Here is a 12,654-nt window from a genome sequence, read left to right on the forward strand (position 1 = left end):
GGGACCTTCAAAGGTCACCTTGTCCAACCCCTGTTTGATGAGCAGGGACACCGTCCTGAGGATCCAGCAGCATTCCCATCTCCCTGTAAACACTGGGGTGTGTTCCTGCTGGAAACATTTCCAAATCCTGGTTTTCCAACCTCTGGGGTCGCAGAAAAGGCGGTTCAAGGCGCTTTTCCCATTCCTTGTTCCCACCTTGTCTGTAGGCACTGCCTGTATCCGTGCTGGGATGGGACTGCCATGACAATCTTGGATCGTTTATGGATCCAACTTCAGCTGTTAAACCCCTCTTTTGGAAGAGAGGAGAATTCCCTTCTGGCATGAAGGGTTGGCGCTGGTCTGTCCTTTTGGATAATTCCCTTTGATGTCCACGAACAAGGAGATCTTGGAATCTCCTCCCTGCTGAGCTGCCACGTTCTCCAGGGGAAAATGGGAGTGAATTCATTGTGAATTTATTCCTTCTGCTCCAGGATTGCCCAGGATCCTTTTTGGATCACCCGAAATTCGTGTCACTTGTGGGAATTGTGTAATTGTGTAATGTGTTAATTGGTGTAAAGCTTGGGAGATGTTATGGGAGGGCTCATTAGTGGTAGACATCGCCATTAATTCTCTCAATTTGAGATTGTTGTTGTTTTGTCCAAGGGCAGGATGGTGATTCCCAGTGATCCCGTGAGGAGCACAGGTCATGGAGTCGTACATAAACACTGGAGCATCTGGGGAAAGGGGACAGGAGGGGGATTTGCCTCATTTTCCAAGTAGTAAAACGTCTCCATGGATATTTCTGGAATGTTTATGCTCTTGCTCTTCTGAGTTTAGACAGAGGATGGGAAACATCCCGGGCCAGTTGCTTTGGGGCCATTAGAAAGGAGTGGAAATGAGGGGGGATAAAAAGATTAAGTGTGTCGAGTGCTACTTGTTCTAAATCCTTCACTCCTTGAGTATCCAGCCCTGGATACATGATCCAGGCACTTCAGTCTCTTACTAACTAATTAATTAATGTTTGGGGGGGGGGGTTTGTTGGTTTTGTTTTTTTTTTATTTATTACCTTCCTGCTGCTTTTCTCAGGCTGCCACTTTAAGGACAGAGATGTCCCAAAAACAGAAATAAAAAAAATAATCTCTTGTTTAGCGAGTTAAGGCAGGTAGGATTCCAAATCCCAGGTCAACTTCTTATCCCTCTGGACCAGTTCAACTCCTGGGAGCTCCTGCTGGGATTCCCCTGGTTATGTGGTACCCAAAATGTGTCTCAGGCCTCTCTCCTACTTGAAGATTTTGGTGTGGGGTTCACTGAGCTTGAGGTTCCATTGTTCCAGGAGGGTGGGATCATTCCTAGGGATGGGCCAGGAGCTGTCCCTTGATGCACAGCCTCCATGGGCGATTCCCGATGTCCCTGTCCTGTGGCAGATCCCTGGAACCAGCTCAGACCCTCTGGACTCACTCAGTTCTCCCTCCTTGAAACCCCCCCGAATTACCACCCAAATGTATTTTGGTTTTTCTCCTCTCCTGCACTGTTGGATTGTCTCGTTTGGGCTGTGAAAAACTCCAAATTATCTCCAGCTAAGGAATAAAATGGATGGAATTCTTTCCTGTGAGGCTGGGGAGGGAATATGGAGCAACCTGGGATAGTGGGAGGTTGTCAGGGTTGGAACTGGATGATCCTTAAGGCCATCCCAACACAAACTATTCCATGATTCCATTAAACCAATCATTGCTAAAAAGCCCCTGAGTTTCTGAGGAGCTTTGGGAGCTCTGCTGGCCCTGGACAATGGGAAAATGAGCCCATTCTCCTTGGAATTCCTTTGTTGTTGTCCCAAACATGCATTCACCGAGAGTTTTCAGGAATGCGACATTGCCTACAGAGCTGATTCCTTGCTTAGGCTGCGGTGGTGATGCACAGGGATGTGGAACAGATTTATTCCTTTCCTCTGGAGTTTGCTGTTGCATCTTTCCTCAGCTGTGATCTTTTCCTTCTGCTCTTTCCCTCGCCAGCCACATCCCTGCCCTCTGCTCCACATTTTTTAAGGCTGGAAAAGCCCAAAGAGGTGATTTATGGTCCTGCACAGACAGGATTGCATCTCATTACCTCCCACTTGGAAGTGATTTTTCCACTTGCTGTCCTTGAGCTGTTGCACAACCCCCCTGGCAAAGCCACGGTGCTGGGCAGGGATGAGGGATGTGCTGGGAATTCCTGCTGGGAGCAGCCTTTGGAGCCTCCTGAGGACCAGAATGAGTTTTGTGGGAAAAGAGGGAGAAAGGGGGCTGGGTTAGGGTTGATTATTTCTGTACCATGAGGATTTTGGGGGGCTGCTGACACCGTGTCCCCCTGTAAAATGTGTCCTTTGGGGTCAGAGGAGGGAAAATCCATCGGGAATGAGGAACCACTTGTGTGGGAATGCCATCCCAACCAGGCTAAGCCTGAGCCTGAGACCATTTTCCACAATTCCCTCCATGGGCTGGCGTCACAGTCACCAACTGGGCCCGTCAGGAATGATTTGAACCCAACCCAAACACTGGCAGGATCCAAAAACTGCGACAGGAACCGCGGGGAAAGGCAGGAAAGGGATGCTCTGCTTCTGGCAAGCCCTGCTCCTTGCTGGCTCCTGCTTTGCATTAAGCTGGGACTTACAAAACCAAACAAACAACTCTCCCTGCTGAGGGGAACAGAGAGGAGGGCGTTGGAAGCGGGGCTGTGTCTCGGAGCCGGGGTTTTCAGGGATCGCAGTCCATGGCAAAGCCCAGCTGCTCCAATGTGGTTTGTGTTAAAAGTTCTTTTCATCCCCTGCAGAAGCCACGGATGTGCAGGGAGCTCCTTGCACACGCTGGGTTTGTGCCTTTATTTTTTTTATTTGTATCACATTTTTTAGAGGTTAAGGTTTTGGGGGTTTGGAAGGGAGGAATACGATGGTTAGAGCTGCTTCTTCCTTGGGAATTCTCCCAAATCCCACTCAGAAATGCACATGGAAGAATCCAACGGTTGAAACCATTTGTACAAACCATTTGTAGCAATCCAAGATGAATTGGTAACGTTTCTTTAACGAGCTGAAAATTTGGAGGGCAGTGATTTCCAGTCACTCAATATTTTTGAGAGGATGATTTCAAGAAGTTGTCAACAAATAGTAGCTCTTGTCTTGGTCATGCATTCCCAATGGGAATTTCCAGTCCCAAAAGTTTGAGATGGGATTCAGTCCAAGCTTTAATTTTCTGGTGCTTTTTGTGTTTTAATGCGAGGCATTTCTGGAGCCCCACCACAATTGTTCTCCCATTAGCAGCGAAACCCAAACGCTTGTCTGGAACAGCCAAACGTGGGGATGGGGGACTGGGAATGGATGTGGGATTGGGAATGGATGGATTGGGAATGGATGGGATTGGGAATGGATGTGGGATTGGGATTGGATGTGGAATTGAGGATGGATGGGATTGGGAATGGATGGGATTGGGAATGGATGTGGAATGGGGAATGGATGGGATTGGGAATGAATGTGAAATTGGGGATGGATGGGATTGGGAATGGATGGGATTGGGAATGGATGGGATTGGGAATGGATGTGGAATTGAGGATGGATAGGATTGGGAATGGATGTGATTTGGAATGGATGGGATTGGGAATGGATAGAGTTGGGAAAGGATAGGATTGGGAATGGATGAGATTGGGAATGGATGGATTTGGAATGGATGGATTCCTCATTAACGGGGAGCAGGGCCCAAAGGGGGCAGGAATTCCGGCCCTCCTTTCTGCCCTGCTAATGATTTAAATGACAATTAGCCATTAAATGCTGTGCCCATGCCCAGGGCTCGTGGATCACAAAGACAAGGCGTGGACATGAATTGGTATTTGCCACAGAAATGAGGAATTTGGAAGGTTTGTGCGAGGAAGAGCTTCTTCCCCTTCTCCTCACCCACCCTGCTGCTGTGTTGATTTAGTGCTGCTCTCCTCCTTTTTTTCCAAAATCCCCTTCCCACCTCTCCTTTTGGATACACTCTCTTCCACTTACACCGCGTTGTCCTCAAGGCCCTCAGTGCTGCAGCCCTGGGTTTTAAAGGATTTGGGTGGAAACAGAGCCAGGTCACATTTTTCAGCCAGAAATGGGGTTTGTGCCTCTTGTGGGATGTGGAGGTGCCAGGCAGAAATTCCTGATTCTGGAATTGGGCTAAGGCAGGTCCTTTAGTCCCAGCCTTCTGCCCAGGCTTGTCCTGCTGAGCACACTCAGGATTTCTCCAGGGAGCAGAGAGCTCCAGCAGCATTCCTGGGATGCCATCCAAGAGGGATGTGCAGAAGGGCAGAGCCTCTGTGTTTGCCCAGGTTGTGTCAGTGGCAACAACGCCACAAATTCCTTTAAAATTGTGGGATTGTGGAGGGGTAAAACGTGCAGCTTCCACATGCATGAGGAGGAGGGGCATGCAAATGCCTTAAAATACCACTTAAATACCATTTAAATAACATTTAAACATCATTAAATACCATTTAAATTCCATTTATCCCCCAGTGCTGGGGTTCACCCCAAAAGACCCTTTAACTCTTCCACCCAGATGTGTTTGGGTGCTGATGGGTCCCCACTCATTTGCTTTAAAAGCCAAAACTCGCTCACAGCTGCTTGAAAAATCAAGAGGGACATTTTGTAGCAGGAATAATAACGTTGAAGGGAGGAATCCCTGGTGGGTTTTCTCAACCTTTGCTGCTTAATGAACCAACAGATTGAGCCTGTGGGGTTGAAATAATCCTTCCAAGGGCCTTGGAGCCGTCCCATTAAGTCAGGGGAAAGATTTTACAGCCTGGTTTTTGTTAATGAACCCAGACTTTGTTGTCAGAGGGAGAATTGGGGCTTTCTCTGAACCGACTTGAGGTGCAGGTGAAGAAATTTAATTTCTTGCCCTGCATTTTCAGCTGACACCTCATCATCAATAAAAGTTGTAATATTTCTTTCTCTTCTTTCCTCATGAACTGAGGGACAATGGAGAGGTTTGTAGGAGGAAAATCCCCTGAGCCCTGTTTAATGCAAAGATAACTCCTCCTTCAGCTCAGGAAATCTCTCAGCTGCTGATTTTTTTTAGGCTGGGGGAGGAAAAAAAAATAAAAAAAATCACAGTGTGTTTATTGTATTCTTAAACCCTTCCTTAAAATCTGCCTTTGGCCACTTCCAGGGACAAAAATCTGAGCTGGATGGACCTTGGAAAGTCATTATCACCCTTGGTGTGGCCAGCGTGCTGCTGTCTGTAATTAATGCTGTGGAAGTGTTGAGGGATGGCTGCACAGAGGGGGTTTTGTTGTCATCATCCTCACCCTGCTTCTCTTCCCACCTTTCCTCGGCTGCTCCCTGGCTTGTCCTCCGGCTGTGGTTCCTCCAGCCTTTCTCAAGAGGTCAGTCTTGGCTGGCTTTTGTGGGTTTGCTCTCCCACCTTGCACTCCTGAGGGTGGAATTTCTCTCCCGTCGGATGCCAGAGCAGGGTCGGCCCCGTCGTGGAGCACAGCAAACCTTCCCCACATTTCCAGAGGAGGGGTTTCCTGTCTGTGTGCCCTTCAGTGTTGCTGATCCTCTCCCAGTTGAAAGGAGAGGGAATTCAGGGAGTAATTTTGTGTGGAAGGAACTGACTCCTATCAGGGACCCCAGATCTGAGTCAGGGCAAAACACCGGTGGGAATTGAATTCCCTAAAAAAGCTCTGGATCCACTTAAACCCTTGGAATACCTGCAGATCTACTTCACTCCTCACCAGAGATCCCTCTCAAAAATACAAATTGGGATCTGAGCTCAAAATCCTTCCCTTGCTGTGAAAGCCAAAGACAAAACTCCCCTTTCCTTAGGTGGGAGCAGGATTCCCAGCCCCACCAAAGCCTGTTTGAGCTTGGAGCAGCCAGGGAATGAGGAAAGCTGCTCCACAGTGACCCAGACAGGCTGTGGGTGAAGGCTGTGAGGAGAGAGCCCCTCGGGAGGAGGCAGCATCATCCTCATTCCCACCAAAGCCATTTGGCTCCCAGTTGCCAAAGCGGTGCCAAGCCCCAGTGACCTTTCAGCCTCCACACTGTGCTCCGAAGATTTACAGTGGAAAAAAGCTCCTTCTTGTGAGGGAATCTTGCTCCTTCCTCCCAGGAGAGCCTCCAGCCGTGGTGACTCAGCCCTTCAGCATCTCGCTTCCCGGATCCCTCCGGCAGCGGCTCCGAGGCTCCGGGAGAATCCTGTGCTCGCCTCGGAGCTGGGCTGATGTCACCTCCTGCTCTGGCTTCCCTCAGCTTTCCAAGCTGCCCAGAGTTCACAGCTTTGATCTCAGCTCTCCGTCACCACTCCTGGCTCAAGCCCCGACTGGCTTCTCCTGGAATGATGACATTTCAAAAAGGCTTTGGAATGACAGAGGTCCCAAAGTCCCGGCGGAGGTGGAGGTGAAGCTTGCTGGAAGTCAGGCCCTGGCTTTCCAGAAGATCCAAGCCACTGCCTGCCTGCTTCAGGCAGAGCTGCAAACCACAGTCAGCATTTGGAATGGGAATTTTTCATTTCCAGACATTCTCTATAAGGTACACTGCAGGGCAAACCCTGGGAGGAGGAATTCGGGGCCTCTGGGATAGGTGGAAAAAGAAGTACACTGAAGTTGGGAAGGAGACTGCTGCTCCTCAGTAAAAGAGGAGCTGGAAAACAAACTGGAAGAGAGGTCTGAGTCCTGGAGGGGAATCTGGGACAGATTTCCAGCTCCTCAACAGGTGCTGATTTTACTTGGGATGAATGGATTGCCAGGTGGCTGCCACAGACCAGATGGATCCCAGCGGGGACCAGTGCATTGGGAACTGGGGAGGTGTTGATCATCTCCGGTCACTCCATCCCAGCAGAACTGTTGGGAGCTTTAGGGTGCACCAGCAGAGCCCATGGGAGCAGAGCTGGGCTTTTCCTTCCCACCAAATCTCTCCCTGGTTTGTGCTGTGGCTGTTCAGCCCGGAGGAATTCCAGCACTGGAGGATGGGATTCTCTGGGCCGTGCTGTTAATGAGGCCACCACGTTGATCAAACCTCAGCCTGGAACATTATCCCAGACAAATCCCTCTCTCCCTCTGCCCTGACTGAGTGGACAGACCAGAGAAAGTCCTCCAGACTCATTTTTTGGTATTCAAATAGAGGTGGAGCAGGGCTGGTGCCAGGGATTGCACAACTTGGCCTGATTCAAACCAGCTCCAGACGTGGATGCCTGGTGAGGGCTCGTTAGGGATAATGAATAATTAGGTGTGAAATTTTCAGGAATGGCAACTCCAAGGATGCAGAGGAGTGTGGGAATGAAGGGAGAAGTGGAGAGGAATCCCATTTAGCACCGATTCAGTCTGCAGGCTGGGATTTCCGTAGGAACTGGCAGCACTGGCATAAGGAAAACAGGTGACTTGGGAAATGCTTGGATTTGCCTTCCCTTCCCCTCCAGCTTTTCCCCAGCGGTGCTGATCTGCCAGCTCAGATCCCGGGAAAAGAGTCACATCCAGCACTTCCAGCCAGGAACTCCAGCCCAAATCCATGGGCTTTGCTAACAGCTCAATATTGTGTCATATTCCGGGCCACCCGTGAACCTCGGTCCGAAATGCCAGGAATCCTCCGTGTCCAGCTCTTCCAGAGGGATCCCGAAGCCACAGAGGTGGTCACGAGCTGCAGCTTGTGATGGTCCCAGCTGTTGGGTTTGTGCTGGACTATCCCTCTCTGGAGATATTCCGGAACCATCCGGCCACATCCCGGTGCTCTGGGTGACCCAGCTGGAGCTGAGGCGTTGGACCAGGTGTGATCCTTTCCAAACTGCCCCATCCCAGGATTCTGGGACATGGGTGGGGATGGTGAAGATGTTTTCTGGGAAGGATGGAGACAGGCTGATCCAGGATAATTTTTCCATGGCTTTTAGCTGCTCTCAGGGCTGGAGGGAGGGTGTGATCTGTGTATCAGCAGCTACCTGGGAATTATCCCAACAATTCCCTCTGCTCCAGATGTGATAAGAGATTTCAGAGTGCTGCTTCCTGAACCACCACCCAAGGAAGGGATGCTGCTGCTCCATGGCTTCTGCCAGCCACAAGTTGAAGGGAAAACCCAAAAATTCCTCTTCATTGGAAATCTCCCCAATCTCCATATTATTTTTGTTGCCTGCACTCATCAGACAACTGCAGGGGTCAAAGAGGTCTCACGTTTTGTTGTTGTTTTATAGTTTTGGGACTTTTTTCCCTACAATTTATAAAGTCCCTAAAGCCAGTGCATTCAAAATTGCTGAGGGAGGGAATTGTTTAGGGCAGCTCCTCGGAGGGACTCTTGTTTTACGTGGAAAATGTGTTGATTTGGGCAGGTGCCAACCAGGAAATTCCAAAAAGCTGGAGATGGCCCTGTTACAAACAGTTTAACCAACCTCAGATGTCCCCTCACCATCGGAATAGGGAGCGCACAGTCCTGGAAATAATGAGATAATTAACAAATACACAGAAATTAAATCCCTTTGGTTGCCTTTGGGAAATGCTGAATCAATCCAGTGGTTCCAGTTGGAATCTCCCAGTTGTCCCCCCTGGAATGGGCATTTCTTTCCAGATCCAAGTCTGGGTTTTGCATCTCGTGTGTGTCACACTTGAATCCTGCACTTTCCTCCTGAGGAAAGGCTGGATGAGAGGCTGAGGCAAAACAGGGATGGTCTGAGGCACAAGCAGCTGGCAGGAGGAAGGATGTGGTTGGAAAAAGTGGGAGAGACAAGTCCCCATCCAAGGAGGGCTGCGCTTCTCTCTTCTCCTGCCTGACCCCTGTCCTGCTGCTTCCTTCCTGGAGCTTAAAAGCCTAGGGAAGAAGGAATTTAGGCAGGAAAATGTCAGGAAAATGCACAGCCCTCAAAGCAGGGAGCCCAGAGCTGGGTTTTCCATCTCTCCTTTGGTATCCCAGGAGTTGTGACCCCGTTTAAGGAGGAGACTGCTGGGAGCTCTCATGGGTTGTAAAAGAATCAGGTCCTTGTGCCAAAAGGTGGATCCAGGAGTCCCACTCTGGGCATCCAGTTATGGGAACATTGTCCCAGTTTTTCATTCTTGGGGCTGGGCTTCCATTCCTAGGGCTGGGATCAACACATGGAGGCAGGACACGTGTGTTTTCCTGTTAGAGGGAGGAGGAACGGTGTCCATGCCTTCTGAGGATTGGGAAAGGTCTTTTACCACCGTCCATGGTGGTGGGAAGGACTGAAGATGTCAGGGATGAGGAATGTCCCCTATCCCATAGCTTGATGCCGAGATCTTGGGGTGGAATTACCTTGGGGTCTGGAGGGGATTCCTACAGCATTCTGCACTTCAGGATCTCCACCCTTGGAGCATCCATCAGTCTTGGAGCATGGATTGGGAGCCTGGGAGGGGGCACTGAGCTGTGCACTTGGACATCTTCAGCCCTTTCCTCCAGCATCACTGTTCAACCTCGAGCATTTTGGGGAGTTTGAAGCCATTTTTAGCTGCCAAGGGGAAGGGAGGGAGAGAGAAATTCCAGGAGGTTGGAGTGGCATCCCCGACACAATGGGAACTTTTCTTAGCAATTTTCCACTGTGCTGCAAATGGCAAAGATCACGGATATATTTGTATTTCTCAGACTGTCCTGGGGAATTAACTTTCCCTGTGTTGGGGTAATAACTTTCACATCACAATAATTTCAGCATTGGGAGCAGATAAAAAATCTCCAGCTGAGGAGAGATCTTTATTCTTACCTGGTGTTCAACCTCAAAGAACCCCCAGGTTTAAGAAAGTTGATGTGTGTGGGATCAAGAGGAGGTGGCAGGCGGGCAATGCCTGTTCTCTGAGGTTGATGGCACTCCTCAGCCCAGTAGCACCACGTCCATTCCCACCTGGAGTGGCAACAAGGACGTTTTTTGCTCTGGGATAAGTCGGGCTTGGACCAGACTTAGGCTTGGCTCTGCAGAGGACGTGCAGCTCCTGACAGCCTGAAAGCAATTAGCCCAAGAAGACAAAGCAGAACCAACTGGGAGTCGTTGGAGCTTCCAGGACCATTGGATCAGGCTCTCCTTGGCTGCAGGCCATGGCCCTGTGGGGGTTTTCCCCAGCTGCAGATTTTGCCCAGTGCTTGCTGCAGGGGGAGTTGTGTGGTCTGGCTGGAGCTGCCACGGGCGTCTTCCCCGCCGTGGGACCTGGAGCAGTCCCCAGAGCTGAGGGCACGGTGGAGGCTCAGAGGGTTCTGCCTCTCCTTGTCTTCACAGGAGATGGTGTTTGGCTCCTTCTCCCAGGGAGCGAGGGCTTTGTGAAGGTGCTCAAGCTCCAGGATGAGCTTCCTTGGGCTGGTAACACGAACAAGAGTAGTTTGAGATGGGATATTGGGAAGGAATCCTTCCCTGGGAGGGAGCTGAGGCCCTGGCACAGGTGCTCAGAGAAGCTGTGGCTGCCCCTGGATCCCTGGAAGTTAGGGATGGGACGGTTGGATGGGGCTTGGAGCCCCCTGGGATAGTGGAACGTGTCCCTGCCCGTGGATTGGACTCGGAACAAGATGTTCTTTTAGATCTTTTCCAAGCCAAACCATTCCATGATTCCATGATCCAGTACAGACCAGGTGCTGCATGAATAAGACACCTCCCTGCACTCTGCTCTGCTGGTCCCAAGCCCCATCCCTGATGCACAAGCCCAAGGGAAAAGGCACATTCCCGACAGCGGGAATGTCGGAATGGCGCTCGGGCTGCAGAGCATCTGTTTGTCCGTTCTGCTCCCAGAAAAGTCCTTCACGTTCGTTACATCTGGACAACAAATGGGCCCTCCTGGGGGAACTCAGGTTTGACCTTTACTCCTTTTGTCAAAGAACAAATCGAAGACAAACATGGAACATTTGCTCTGGGAACCTCCTGTCAGCGCCGCGGAGAGGTCGGGAGCTGGCTTGGCTGTCCTCTCCTGTCACGGATTTATGGAGGTGTGGATAGAAATGCACGGCCTGGAGTCCATTCCCTGCGTTTGGCTGAGGCTGGGGAAGACAGAGCCTCTCTTTGAAGCAGGGGAATTGAGGATGTTGTCGTTTCAGATGCGTGATTTCTGCTGTTGGTGGAACAGCGAGTCCCACCCCGTGCCAGGACAGTGTGCTCCTTCATGGTCACCACTGGGATCTGCCAGGGGTCCTTGGGTTCATGGTTTGAGTCGCTGAGTTGATGGAGATTGATCAAATTGTACTATTAATGGTATCTATTAAATAATTGTGTGCTTTATCCTCCTTTTGCCCTGCACCCACGGGGCTGATGCTGAGCTCTGCACAGACTCTTGCACAGGCGAGGCCTGGATCTAGCATTTTCTTTGGATTATGGATTTGAATAGTTTCATTTTTGGGTTGATCCATGGTTTTCTTCCAGTTCCCATTGGCTCTTCCAGACAGGCCTGGGGGCCTTTCCTTTTGTGCCAAAAAATGGAGCTTTGACAGTCCACCCAAACAACCCCATCCCTCCATCCCATGTCACTCAAGGAATCAAGGAATGTCTCTTCTTTTTTTGTTGTTATTTGTGACATGACTTTGGTTTAGAACACAAGGCCTGGTCTGCATCCTGCCACTCCAATGCTGTCCCAGATTTTGGCAGCAGATCTGGTGGCAGATGGTCCCAAGCAGATGGGTTTGGTTAGGCCAGACTCAGATCCCTGGGATGTCCAATCCCTGCCTGTTCCCTCCTGTCTTTGGTCATCAATGAAACCATTGAGAGAACCTCTAATAAATAAACAACACAAAAGCATTTTTGGGACTGACAGTGGGGTGGAAAATGACTCATAGGAAAACAGGGATAAAGTCCACTCTAGGATTAGGCATTCCATGTGTCGGGTTTCTGCTGGGGCTCCAGGAATGCTGTGGTTTTTCTCTCAGGATGATGCCAGTGTGGAATGATGTCACTGTGGAGTATTTGGTCAGGAGGAGCTGATGGAGTCTGGTGGTTACTCACAAACACAGGTCTTTCAGCATTTGGAAAATCCGTGGCCAGCGCTTTTTGGGAGGCTCCAGGCAATTATTGCCATCAGTGTTTCCAGCCTGGCTGAGTGCCATGAAAACTGCTGGAGTCGTGCTTGCTCTCCTCCTTCATTTTTGTTTGTTTTTTTTGTCCTTGGGATTGGGTGCAAACAAACTGGGCAGGGTTCTTTGTGTTGGTTTGGTCCTCCCGAAGGATGGATCCAGCTTATTATGATATTAATGGGAACGAAGAGGAAAACTCTTAAAGGGATGGAGGAAAAAAAGGAGGAACATCCTGCACAGTTAAAGCTGGGGACACAGTGGGTGGTGATCACCAAAAAGGCTTTGGGGGGGAAAAAACCTAAATCCATTAACCCTTGATCCTCCTCTGTGAATTTTAATGGGCAAAGGGACATTTCCAGGGACACTTGGTCTTGTTCCAGAGACTCTTCTGCAGGCTTAAGGAAATTCCTGAGGGGGATGGTGTCCAGTTTCCCTTTCCTCGTATCCTGTGACACTTGTTTTCAACACTGTAATCCCTAAACCCACTGCTGTATCCATTTTTTTAGGAGGTGCTTCCTTCTCATCATTTATGTGAACTGGTCATTAGCAAGGGGGGATTTAAAAACCCTCTTACAGTTCCATTTCCAGCCTCTGCCTGCAAAAATTCCTCCACTGTGATGATCCTAACTCTAGGAATTACAATTCCGTGGTGCGTTTGGTGGTTTCATCACTTCACCCTCATCAACCATACCTGGCTGATGCCTCCAGTAAAA

This window comes from Cyanistes caeruleus, chromosome 12 (assembly GCF_971803275.1).
Source record: "Cyanistes caeruleus chromosome 12, bCyaCae1.hap1.1, whole genome shotgun sequence".
In the NCBI taxonomy this organism is placed as follows: domain Eukaryota; kingdom Metazoa; phylum Chordata; class Aves; order Passeriformes; family Paridae; genus Cyanistes; species Cyanistes caeruleus.